Source organism: Hyperoodon ampullatus (assembly GCF_949752795.1).
Source record: "Hyperoodon ampullatus genome assembly, chromosome: 4".
NCBI classification, from domain to species: Eukaryota; Metazoa; Chordata; class Mammalia; order Artiodactyla; family Ziphiidae; genus Hyperoodon; species Hyperoodon ampullatus.
The window spans coordinates 157949584-157961998 of record NC_136917.1 but is presented as its reverse complement, the minus strand read 5'-3'; the positions used below and the strand labels follow the sequence as shown (position 1 = coordinate 157961998).

The 12415-nt window shown below is 33.1% G+C and overlaps 1 protein-coding gene across 1 annotated transcript in view; it reads right to left on the bottom strand.

Moving 5' to 3' along the window:
• CDH12 (cadherin 12) overlaps positions 1-12415 on the bottom strand; it is a gene marked incomplete at both ends in the record, with an annotated part of 277190 nt that overhangs the window by 56741 nt on the left and 208034 nt on the right.

The window sequence follows — 12415 nt, the reverse complement described above, 5'->3', positions numbered from 1 at the left end:
ATTTTACAGTGGTATAAAATACTTGCTTTATTAGTTAACTTAATAGTTAATTAATAGTATAGCTGCCTCCGAACAAGATATGAGAAATCTCTCCAAAAGAGAAAATGTAAATGTTAAATAAATAAATAGATACCAAATAAAAATACTTCAAGTGGCAACAATGGAGTGTTATGTAGACATTATAAAATAATTTTGGTCAAAGAATTCATATTTATCTGTCAAACTAGCAACTTTTTGTAGACTATAATTATGCTTCATTAGGCTTTATTCCCTAAACACTTAAGAGAGTGGCTATCAGATAGAGTTGTCCAATGTTTGTGAACTTTAAGCAGGGTTTGAAATTGAGACAACATGAACAAAGAAAAAGAATAAAATTATGGGTTACATTGTATACCCATTGACTCCAAAAAGGGTAAAGACAGATATCCAAGGGGAATATGTCTGAGTTCAAATAGCCATGATTAGTAAGCAGGACATAATGTGGCTTTTGTAACCTAGTTTCTAGAAAGCATGTGTTTCACAATAGCCATATTAAACCCTGATCCTTCTGAAGCACTCCTGAGATATTAGCAAACAGAAGGATGCCTGAATTCCTGTTTAGTGTGTCAAGAAAGCATGTGACACAGTTATATAAAGTTGTACTAAATTTCTCAGTGACAAATTCTAAAGAAAGAGGACAAGTCATAGAACATGTGAAGTATTTTTTATTTCCTTTTTTCTTCCTTTCTTAGCACCTATGATTTATCAGAGATGTGTCTACAACTTTTGTGTCTCATTGTGTGATTGTGATATTGAAATGAAGAAACACCCAAAGCCTTGAATCTATAGTGTGATCTGTCATGGTCTAAACTAACAGTACATCAGTAAGTGTTAGGAAAGTTCTTGAATTTTTCCAAATAGAGCAGTGGAGGTCTATGTTGGAAAATAAATGCTCCTCTAACAGGATATTTAGTTAGGAAACATAACTAAAACTTACTGAAGACATAGCTGGCAGAGTTTTGAGAGAGATAGGGAGCTGTCAAGTGTAGTGGATTTCAAGTTAAAAACATAGCCAAGCAGTGCATGATGGTGATGGTGTTGCATCACTGGGGAAAGGGGAGGGTTGGATGGAATCTTTAGGAAAATATGGGCATCTAACGTAAAAGCTTGGAAAATTTCTGCTTAATTTATCCAAGCTATTCAGGGGGAGCAACTTTAGGTTCCATGTTAGGTATATGAGTTTGCTTTTCATTTAAACATTTAAAAGTAAAAATAATAGAATCAAAAAATCAAGGGAAATAACCTAGTCTGGTGTCATCACTTAGGCTTATGGTTAGTGAAGGTGAAAAGTTTAGCCAGAATTGAGACCTTTCAATGTCAGAAAAAAATTTAAACTCTGAGAGGCTAGCTAAAGGACATCAGATAATACAGAGTATCGATGAAAGACTATATGCCTTTTCAAGACTATAGGCTGAGATATGACTTTTATGTTTTATAAAAGAACATTTTATGAGGCTAATAACAATAAATGTGAAGACAGCCATACTTTGCAATCCTCTATCAATATAAGTTGAATAGCAGTTTTAGAAAAAGTTGTCAGCATGTAGTTTGTTTGCAAAATTCATAATTATCTAACAACATTGGAAAACTTGTCATTAAATTGAAATATTAGTCTTGTCCTAAAAAGATGGACTTAATAACATTCCACTAACATGCCCTACTAAAATTAAGATATAATAGAAGTAAAACAGTGTTTTCCACTTACATCTGTTTTCTACATTGAGGTTTTAGTGTACATAAAACAAGCACATAGAAAGCACTGAATTTTCTGTTCTTTGCATAACAGATATACATTGTAGTAAGGTGGAAGACACATTCATTAAGACAAGCATTTCTCAGTAGAACATTGTAGTTGGTGATAAAGTCTACAGAACATGGAACAAGTCAGAGAAACTATGCATCAGTCTTGTCAGATTGTTTAGGTTCTGTCATTTTATTTCCAATGACTTGACATTTTATCATTTCTAGAAACTCAACAGCATAAAGCTAGGGTCATTAAGATTAATTCAAAACTGAAGTAATTCTTCACCTGTGCCCAAGTTGGATCACTTATGATGTACTATGTAATTACACTGCCATCATTTTCTGGGCATCCTACTTTTGACTCATATGAAACATCTTAATGGCACTACCTCTACAACACACATTAAGATTGAAGACAGGTGATAAGAAATTATTCACAGAGTCAATAAGAATATATACTTACATAGTTATCAAATATGCATGCTAGGCCTAACAAAAATAACCATGTTCCCATAGAAAAGGAGAAAACTTCATGTAGTGAACTAAGGTAGAATTATAGTGATCAAATTCTCTAGCTTCTTACAGATAATGTGCCCTGTTAATTCCAAAGGTAAAAGTATCTGTTACTTAATTACAGGCTAAGTGGGCATCCTCTAAGTAACTAATGCTACTCAAAAAATTATACTTTGATTATTAGAACTTGCACTGCTTGTGTGCATGTGTGCACATTCATTAATATCTAAGGACAAAGGATATATATTTCCCTTCCTTTTTCTTTGAGAAAATTTCCAAGTATTGATGAAAACACCAAAAGATATATATTTCCTTAACAAAATACAAATTAATATGTTACAGTTTAATCAGAAATAAATACTATAGGACCTGAATAAATACATTAAATGAATGAATAAATTATACAGTACTGTGACAACATTCAGCCATAAGAATATAAAACAAAAAGAAGATGGATAATCCATTACAAATTCTCTTTTGAAATACATTTTATTTTATGCTTATAGTAATAACTAATCTAAAGTTACTGAAAAACAATACATAAGAAGTCAATGTTCAGATGCACATAAAACATATTTATATGTAACAAATAACTAAGTTGGAGGTAATTAGGCCTAAGTAGAAATTATTTCAAATTGATAAGAATGTTAAATATTTTTAAGAACTTGAAAGCATATACTTGAGACCACTTTAGGAGATGATTACTTGAAATATTACATTTCAACTTTAGAAAATAGAGAGGAGAAACAAGATGGCAGAGTAGAAAGGACTTAAACTCATGTCATCGTTTGGGCACACCAAAATTACAACTACTTACAGAGCAACTATCTATGAGAACAACCTAAAGTCTTACAGAAAAGATTTTCTGAAACTAAAGATATAAAGAAGGGACCAGGACAAGATGGGTAGAAGGGGAGGAGATGGGTTATACTCCAGACCCACACCCCCAGGATGATAACTGGCAAACAGTAGGGAAATTACAACCACAGAATTTGAAAATGGAAACACAGAATTCCAAAACCTATGTGAAACAGCAGAAGCAGTTCTAAGTGGGAAGATTATAATGATATAGGCGTACCTCAGAAAACAAGAAAAATCTCAAATAACCAATCTAACTTTACACCTAAAGGGTTGAGAAAAAAGAAGAATAAGCAAAACTTAGAGTTAGTAGAAGGAAGAAAATAGCACAGAGCCAAGAAGAAATAAAGGAAATAGAGGCTAAAAAAAGAAAAAAAAAAAAAAAAAAAGAAAAGATCAATGAAACTAAGATTTAGTTCTTTGAAAAGATAAATAAAATTTATAAACCTCTAGCCAGACACATCAAGAAGAAAAGAAATTAAAATGAATAAAAACAAAAATGAAATGGGAGAAGTTACAACTGACACCACAGAAATACAATGGATCATAAGAGATTATGACAAAAAATTATATGCCAAAAAATTGGACAACCTAGAATAAATAAATATATTCCTAGAAGCACTGCATTCTTCCAAGACTGAATCAGAAAAAAATAGAAAATCTGAAAAGACCAATTACTAGTAATGAAGTTTACTCTGTAATCAAAAAACTCCCAATAAACAAAAGTCCAGGACCAGGCAGCTTCACAAGTGGATTTTAACAAACATTTAAAGAAAAGTTAACACCTTTTTGTCTCAAGCTATTCTAAAAAATTGAAGAGGAAGGGACTCTTCCAAACTAATTATGTGAGGCCAGCATCAATTTACAGGACTATATCCCTGATTAACATAGATGCAAAAGTTCTCAACAAAACATTGGCAAGCCAAATTAAACAATACATTAAAAGGTTCATACACCATGACCAAGTGGAATTTATACCAGGAATGCAAGTATGGTTCTAAATCCACAAATCAAGCAATGTGATGCATCATATTATCCAATGTGATGCATTACATTATCATAGGATAAAAATCATATGATCATCTTAATACATGCAGAAAAAGCTTTAGACAAAATTCAACATTCATTTATGATAAAAAACTATTAACAAAGTGGGTATAAAGGTAGCATATCTCAACATAACAAAAGCTATATATGACAAACCCACAGCCAACATCATAGTCAATGGTAAAAAGGTGAAAGCATTTCCTCTAACATCAGATACAAGACAAGGATGCCCACTCTCACTACTTTTATTCAACATAGTATTGGAAGTCCTAGCCACAGCAATCTGACAAGAAAAATAAGTAAAAGAAACCCAAATTAGAAAGGAAGACATAAAACTGTTATTCTTTTCAGATGACATAATCTTATACATAGAAAATCCTGAAGACTCCACCAAAAAAAAAAAAAACTATTAGAACTAATAAATTAATTCAGTAAAGATGTAGGATCCCAAATTAATTTACAGAAATTTGTTGCATTTCTACACACTAACAATAACTGTTGAAAGAAAAATTTAAAAAAACAATCCTCTCGGGGCTTCACTGGTGGTGCAGTGGTTGAGAGTCCGCCTGCCGACACAGGTGACACGGGTACGTGCACCAGTCTGGGAAGATCCTACATGCTGCAGAGCGGCTGGGCCCGTGAACCATGGCCACTGAGCCTGCGCGCCCGGGGCCTGTTCTCCACAATGGGAGAGGCCACAACAGGGAGAGGCCCGCATACCACAAAAAAAAAGAGAAAGAAAACAATCCTCTGTACAATTCAATCAAAAAGAATAAAATACCTGGAAATAAGTATAACCAAGGAGGTGAAAACCTGTACTCTGAAAACTAAAAGACATTGATAAAAGAAATTGAAAACTTACAAACAAATGGAAAGATATACCATGCTCATGGATTAAAAGAATTAATATTGTTAAATATTCTACCCAAGGCAATCTACAGATTTAATGTAATCTTATTAAAATACAAATAGCATTTTTCACAGAACTGGAACAAATAATCCTAAAATTTATATGGAACCACAAAAGACCACTAATAGCAAAATAAATCTTGAGAAAGAACAAAGCTGGAAGTATCATTCTCATGGATTTCAAACTTTACTACAAAGCTACAGTAATGAAAACAGTATGGTACTGTTAGGTCAATGGTACTGTTTGATCAGTAGATCAATGGAACAGAATAGAGACACCCCAGAAATAAACCCATGCACTTATGGTAAATTAATCTACAACAAAGGGGGCAAGAATATCCAGTGGGAGAAAGATCACCTCTTAAATAACTCGTGCTGGGAAAACCAGACAGGTACATGAAAAATAATGAAACTGGACCACTTTTTCACATGATATACAAAAATAGACTCAAAATGTATTAAAGACTTAAATTTAAGACTTGAAACCACAAAATTACTAGAGGAAAACAGGTGGTATGCTCTTTGAAATCTATCTTAGCAATATTTACTTGGATATGTCTCATCCAGCAAGGGAAACAAAAACAAAAATAAGCAGATGAGACTATAAAAATTAAAAAAAAACACACTTCAGAATTGAAGATATTTCCAAATGATATATCCAGTAAAGGGTTAATACCCAAAATACTTCAAGAACTCATTAAAAAAAATGAATAATAGGCATAGGACCTGAAAAGACATTTTTCTGAAGAAGTACAGATGACCAACAGGCATGTGAAAAGATGCTCAAGAACACTAATCTTTAGGGAAATAAATATCAAAACCATGAAATACTGTCCCACACCTGTCTGAATGGTTATCATCAAAAAGCCAAAAAATAAGTGTTGATGATACAGCAATTTCAATTCTGGATATATACTCAAAGAAAACAAAAACACTAATTCAAAAAGATATATGCACCCTTATGTTAATTGCAACATTAGTTACAACAGCCAAGAAATTAAAGCAACCTAAATGAACATCAAGAGATGAATGGATAAAGAAGATGTGGTACATATATACAATGGAATATCACTCAGCCATAAAAAGAATGAAATCCTGCCATTTGCTACAACATGGATGGATCTAGAGGGTATTATACTAAGTAAAATTAGCTAGACAGAAAAAGACAAATATCATATTATCTCACTTATATTTGGTATTTAAGAACCAAAATAGGGCTGCCCTGGTGGCGCAGTGATTGAGAGTCCACCTGCCGATGCAGGGGACGTGGGTTTGTGCCCCAGTCCAGGAAGATCCCACATGCCATGGAGTGGCTGGGCTGGTGAGCCATGGCCACTGAGCCTGCGTGTCCAGAGCCTGTGCTCCACAACAGGAGAGGCCACAACAGTGAGAGGCCCTCGTACCGCAAAAAAAAAAGAAAAAAAAAAAAAAAAAGAAAACCAAAATATAAAAATAAGACAAAACAAAAATAGATACAGAGAACAAACAATGGGTGGTTTCCAGAGGGGAGGAAGGTGGTGGGGATGGGCAAAATAGGTGAAGGGAATTCAGAGATGAATACTTCCAGTTATAAAATAAATAATCACAGTGTCATATTGTACAAAGTAGGGAATATCATCACTGGTACTGTCATGGCTTTGTATGAGGATAGATGGTCAATACATTTATGGTAGTGATCCTTAGTGATGAATTTAAATGTGAAATCACTATGCTCTAGACCTGAAACTAACATAATATTGTATGTCAAATATATGTCAATTTATAAAAGTGAACTATTTTTTGATACATGCTACAAAATGGATTAACCTTTAAAGATACTGTGCTAAGTTAAACAAGCTAGTTATAAAAGATTACATATTGTATTACTCCATTTTATGGAGTGTACAGATAGGCAAATCTACAGAGACAGAAAGTAGATAAAATTATGCATGGGAGTGGAGGATGCAATTGAGAGGAACTGGGGAATAACTGCTCATGGGTATGTGGTTTCTTTTTGGAATGATAAAAATATTCTAGAATTAGTAGAGATGGTTGCACAACTTTTTGTGTATAGTAAAAACCACAGAATTGTACACTTTTAAAAAAAATTAGTAAATAAAAACTTCATAAACAAAAACAAATAAATAAATAAAATTTAGAAAATAAATTCATATTACTATAAAACTGTTGATTCAGTGATTGAAGTCAGACATTAAATTGTTCAAATAGTGATCTTGTGTATATGTGTGTGTGTGATTTACCATCTAATTACAGAGAAGTAAAATGTTGCTTTATAAATATTTTAGTGTTTTAATTACTTAAGCAAGTATAATAGCACACAAAATGATCTTGCCTTATCTATGGAAAATAAAAAGGTAATAAAAGCAACAACAATATCTCATATGACCTTGTCTCATATTTCTCAGAAAAATAAATAATATCATAGAGGGGATAGCTCAGCTTCCTGAAATTTTAGACTATCCCATATCATGTTACCATTAGTCTAAAAAAGTACAACATACAAGATGTAATAAAAACCCCATTTTTCCTTTGTCTCCCACTGTTCCTTTAGACTTTCTTCATTGTCAGTATGCTTTTCCTTCTCTGCTCATCTTCAAATAGTAGTCTTATGTTAACTTTAATTACCAAAATCTAGATCTGGAACTCAGAAATTTCCAGTATATCATATTAATTAGTGATTTGATCCATATGCAAAATTAAGACTTCTCCTGTCTGCCAGTCCACCCCCAAGCCAAACTGGGCCAGTGCAGATGGGCTTCAGTTTGGAAATGGATGACTTGACAGGCTTTGACTTGTCTGGTCATTCACTTGCCAGTATTGAAAATTCCAACCAAACCAATTCCAAATGAACTATGAAACAAAAACCCATTTATATTACTTAATGACTGTCAGAATAAAAAGTGTTCCTGATTCTCAAAAATATGTATTTTTAATATATGTGATTTATATAACCACTACTTCCATTACATAGTAAACATGAAGTAGAACTTGGCAAGAGTGCACAACGTTTCAAGTGCATCAATAACCTTCCGTTGCACATTCATTTTATGGAGTACATTTAATATTCCCTTAAAACCTCCATTAATCATGTAAACTTTTCTTTTGTCCTTGTCTATGTAATTTCTGACCCACCTAACAAAGCATAGTAGATGGATAATTCTCATTGATATTGCCCAATAATTTCACAAAAATGGGCCACACCTGAGGTTTTATTATAAATTATAAATATATTCAACATCTTACAAACTAGGCCTGAAAAATGTTTGAAATTCAAATTCATCTGGGAATACTTATTTAACCAAAAGTTTGATTTTTCACAGATTTTTTTGAAACATTGTGAGACTAGTCTAGAAAATAAACTTAACCAGGGCTTCCCTGGTGGCGCAGTGGTTGAGAGTCCGCCTGTCGATGCAGGGGACACGGGTTCGTGCCCCAGTCCGGGAGGATCCCACATGCCGTGGAGCGGCTAGGCCCGTGTGCCATGGCCGCTGAGCCTGCGCGTCCAGAGCCTGTGCTCCACAACGGGAGAGGCCACAACGGTGAGAGGCCCGCATACCACACACACAAAAAAATAATAAAATAAAATAAAAATAAAAAAACAAACAAACAAAATTAATTTTTTCAATAGCACCAAATTAATTGATCTACAAATTTTATTTCTAAATATTCATCATATGTTACTGCATTAATGTATGTATACAATGGTTTAAATTTTCTTTAATTGACTGTATTTTATAATTGAACACTACATATCTCTTACCTACCTTGTTGCTTATGCCTAAAATGTTTCATTTTCCCACTGCTCCTAATCCCCCTTTACATAAATTCTATTCTTCATTCTTTCAAGGACAACTTCAAGTCATTTTCTGATGAAGTTTTTTCTTGTTTTTGCACTTCCATTTTTTTCACAGTTCTTTAAATAATACATTATGTTTTTTCAATGGTCTAAAATATTTTGGTACACATTTGCTGTTCCACTGGCTAACTCTTCTTAGAGGTTTCAGAAATCAATATTGGTATTAATTCCTTCTACATCCTCTCAGATCTGCTCTGTAATGATTTGGTGCCCATATTACACATTTGTATATCATCGTGTGCATAAGTCTATCATTCATTTTACTTCAAATAGTATAATTTTCCATTATACACAGAGCAGCTTGAGGGAAAAGATTAATTTTTTTATCCCTTTTATACATACAAAAAATGATATAGCCATTTTTGCATTTACTTTTCTATAAAACTAGCAATCCATGAAACATTATTTGTTAAAGCATATAACTTATTGTGTCCAATATTTGTTAATAAAAGATATCTTATGTGCAAAATATTTTGTTTCCATGGTTTTAGTATTATTTATATCGTGTTTAACTCTCATAAATACTGTATAAGTCCAATTTCTTTGCATATATAAATGCTAAGACCAATAATAATGCAAATATGAAATAGATTTAAATCATGTGACATAAATGAGAATTTAGGATACCTTCACAACTGTGTTTAAAAATATACACCATTGTCAGAAATATATGTATTAAAGGTTTGAGGTGGTGATTTTTAAGCTTATCCTTATACCTTTGTTCATTCCCCCTCCTGGATTTTCTTACATTCAAAATTAAAGAATTATGCCCTCTTTAATCTGATTAATATCATGCATGCCTCAAGTTTCATTTGTCACTTCTATCATCAAATGTCTCTCGGAAATGTTTTTTGACTCTGACTTCTCTTTAAGGCTCCCTATATTTTCAGCCATCATTTGCTCATTTCCATTCAAATTTCAACATATTAACAGAAAAACCATCTCCTACTTAAATAATTTCTTCACATGCTCTTTATCTTACTTATCTCTGAATCCAATAGATCACAAAGTCCTTTCCATTCTGCTGCTGTGTATTTCTCAATTCTGACTCTGTTTGTTTATTCCAAACAACTGTCCTGGGTTTGTGTCACATCTTCTCTGTTCTTCAGTGTTTACCAACTTAACAAAGTTATTTTTTTAAACATATTGATTTATGATATTGCCTCTCTACTCAACAGCACACACATACATACATAAATACATGTGTATAATTCAGGATTGCAGTATTCTTCAACCAACCTTCTCTCTTTCAGTCTGTTAACTTCTTACTATACATTTCTTCTTAAATGCTATATCCTTCATATGTCCTAATAATCCCAGCTAGATCTAATAACTATATCCTATTTATGCCAATAATTATTCTGATCATATTCCTATTATGGAATTTTACTGTGGTTGTAATATACTTATACATATAGATATTTGTCTTATTGAGTGCACTGTTGACTGAGAAAAGTAAAGATAGTATTATTCAATTCATATCTCTTAAGAATCAAGAACAAGTATGAATAAATACATATATTTCATTGTATAAATGTGGCAGGAATTTTTTTTAACATCTTTATTGGAGTATAATTGTTTTACACTGGTGTGTTAGTTTCTGCTTTATAACAAAGTAAATCAACTATAAATATACATATATCCCCATATCTCCTCCCTCTTGCATCTCCCTCCCACCCTCCCTATCCCACCAATCTAGGTGGTCACAAAGCACCGAGCTGATCTCCCTGTGCTATGCGGCTGCTTCCCACTAGCTATCTATTTTACATTTGGTAGTGTATATATGTCCATGCCACTCTCTCACTTTAACCCAGCTTATCCTGCCCTCTCAATGTGTCCTCAAGTCCATTCTCTAGTATGTCTGTGTCTTTATTCCCATCTTGCCCCTAGGTTCTTCACGACCTTATTTTATTTTTTATTTTTCCTTAGATTCCAGATATATGTGTTAGCATATGGTATTTGTTTTTCTCTTCCTGACTTACTTCACTCTGTTTGACAGTCTCTAGATCCATCCACCTCACTACAAATAACTAAATTTCGTTTCTTTTTATGGCTGAGTAATATTCCATTGCATATATGTGCCACATCTTCTTTATCCAGTCATCTGTTGATGGACACTTTGGTTGCTTCCATGTCTTGGCTATTGTAAATAGAGCTGCAATGAACATTATGGTACATGACTCTTTTTGAATTATGGTTTTCTCAGGGTGTATGCTCAGGAGTGGGATTGCTGGGTCGTATGGCAGTTCTATTTTTAGTTTTTTAAGGAACCTCCATAGTGTTCTCCATAGTGGCTGTATCAATTTACATTCCCACCAACAGTGCAAGAGGGTTCCCTTTTTTCCACACCCTCTCCAGCATTTATCGTTTGTGTATTTTTTGATGATAGCCATTCTGACCGGTGTGAGATGATACCTCATTGTAGTTTTGATTTGCATTTCTCTAATGATTAATGATGTTGAAAATTCTTTCTTGTTGGCAATCTGCATTTCTTCTTTGGAGACATGTCTATTTAGGTCTTCTGCACATTTTTGGATTGGGTTGTTTGTTTTTTTGATATTGAGCTGAATGAGCTGCTTGTAAATTTTGGAGTTTAATCCTTTGTCAGTTGCTTTATTTGCAATTATTTTCTCCCATTCTGAGGGTCGTCTTTTTGTCTTGTTTATGGTTTCCTTTGCTGTGCAAAAGCTTTTAAGTTTCATTAGGTCCCATTTGTGTGGCAGGAATGTTTAATTGACTATAATGTGATTTTCAAAGACTGAAATAATAAAAAAATTAACTTAAGCATTTTAAGAAATCTGGGGAAATGATATTAACAATCATAGCATATATCCTTTACTCTGGGTAAAATTGTTTAAAATAATATTATGATTATAATTGCCACATCAAGAAGGTTGCTAGCCATCCAGCTCATAAGCATAATTCTTCTGAGAGTCTGCTAATGGGGCAATGGAGCAACCAGGCTACAATCTTTTATACTTTGCCACATGGGAAACAGAACAAAATAAGTCATCAAAAAGTGTCAGTACTATTTTAAAAGGACTCATATACTCATTAGCAAAGCACAATATGATGTGAATAATGATAATTATAGCAATGAAAATTTATTTAAACATTCTATTTCTGTTATTTTTCATTTGCTTACATCTGCCCACATAGAGTCTAGTGAAACTCACTAATCACTTCTCATTGGAGAACTGGGAGTGCAAAGTTTTTCACAGAGCTTGCCTTCAACTTGTATTTACTTTGATCCAGTTTGAGTTCAGCCTTAAAGCATCAATATCTGACATCCATAAACTCTTTGGAAAATTTCTAAACAAGATGTACAACTGTATATGAGTGCTTAATATGTTAAAAAAATAAACTTTCAAAATACTTAGTTTAAAATGACTACATTTTAATACTCAGTCTCCACCCAAATAGGTGGAATTTTGCATGAATCAAAAAATT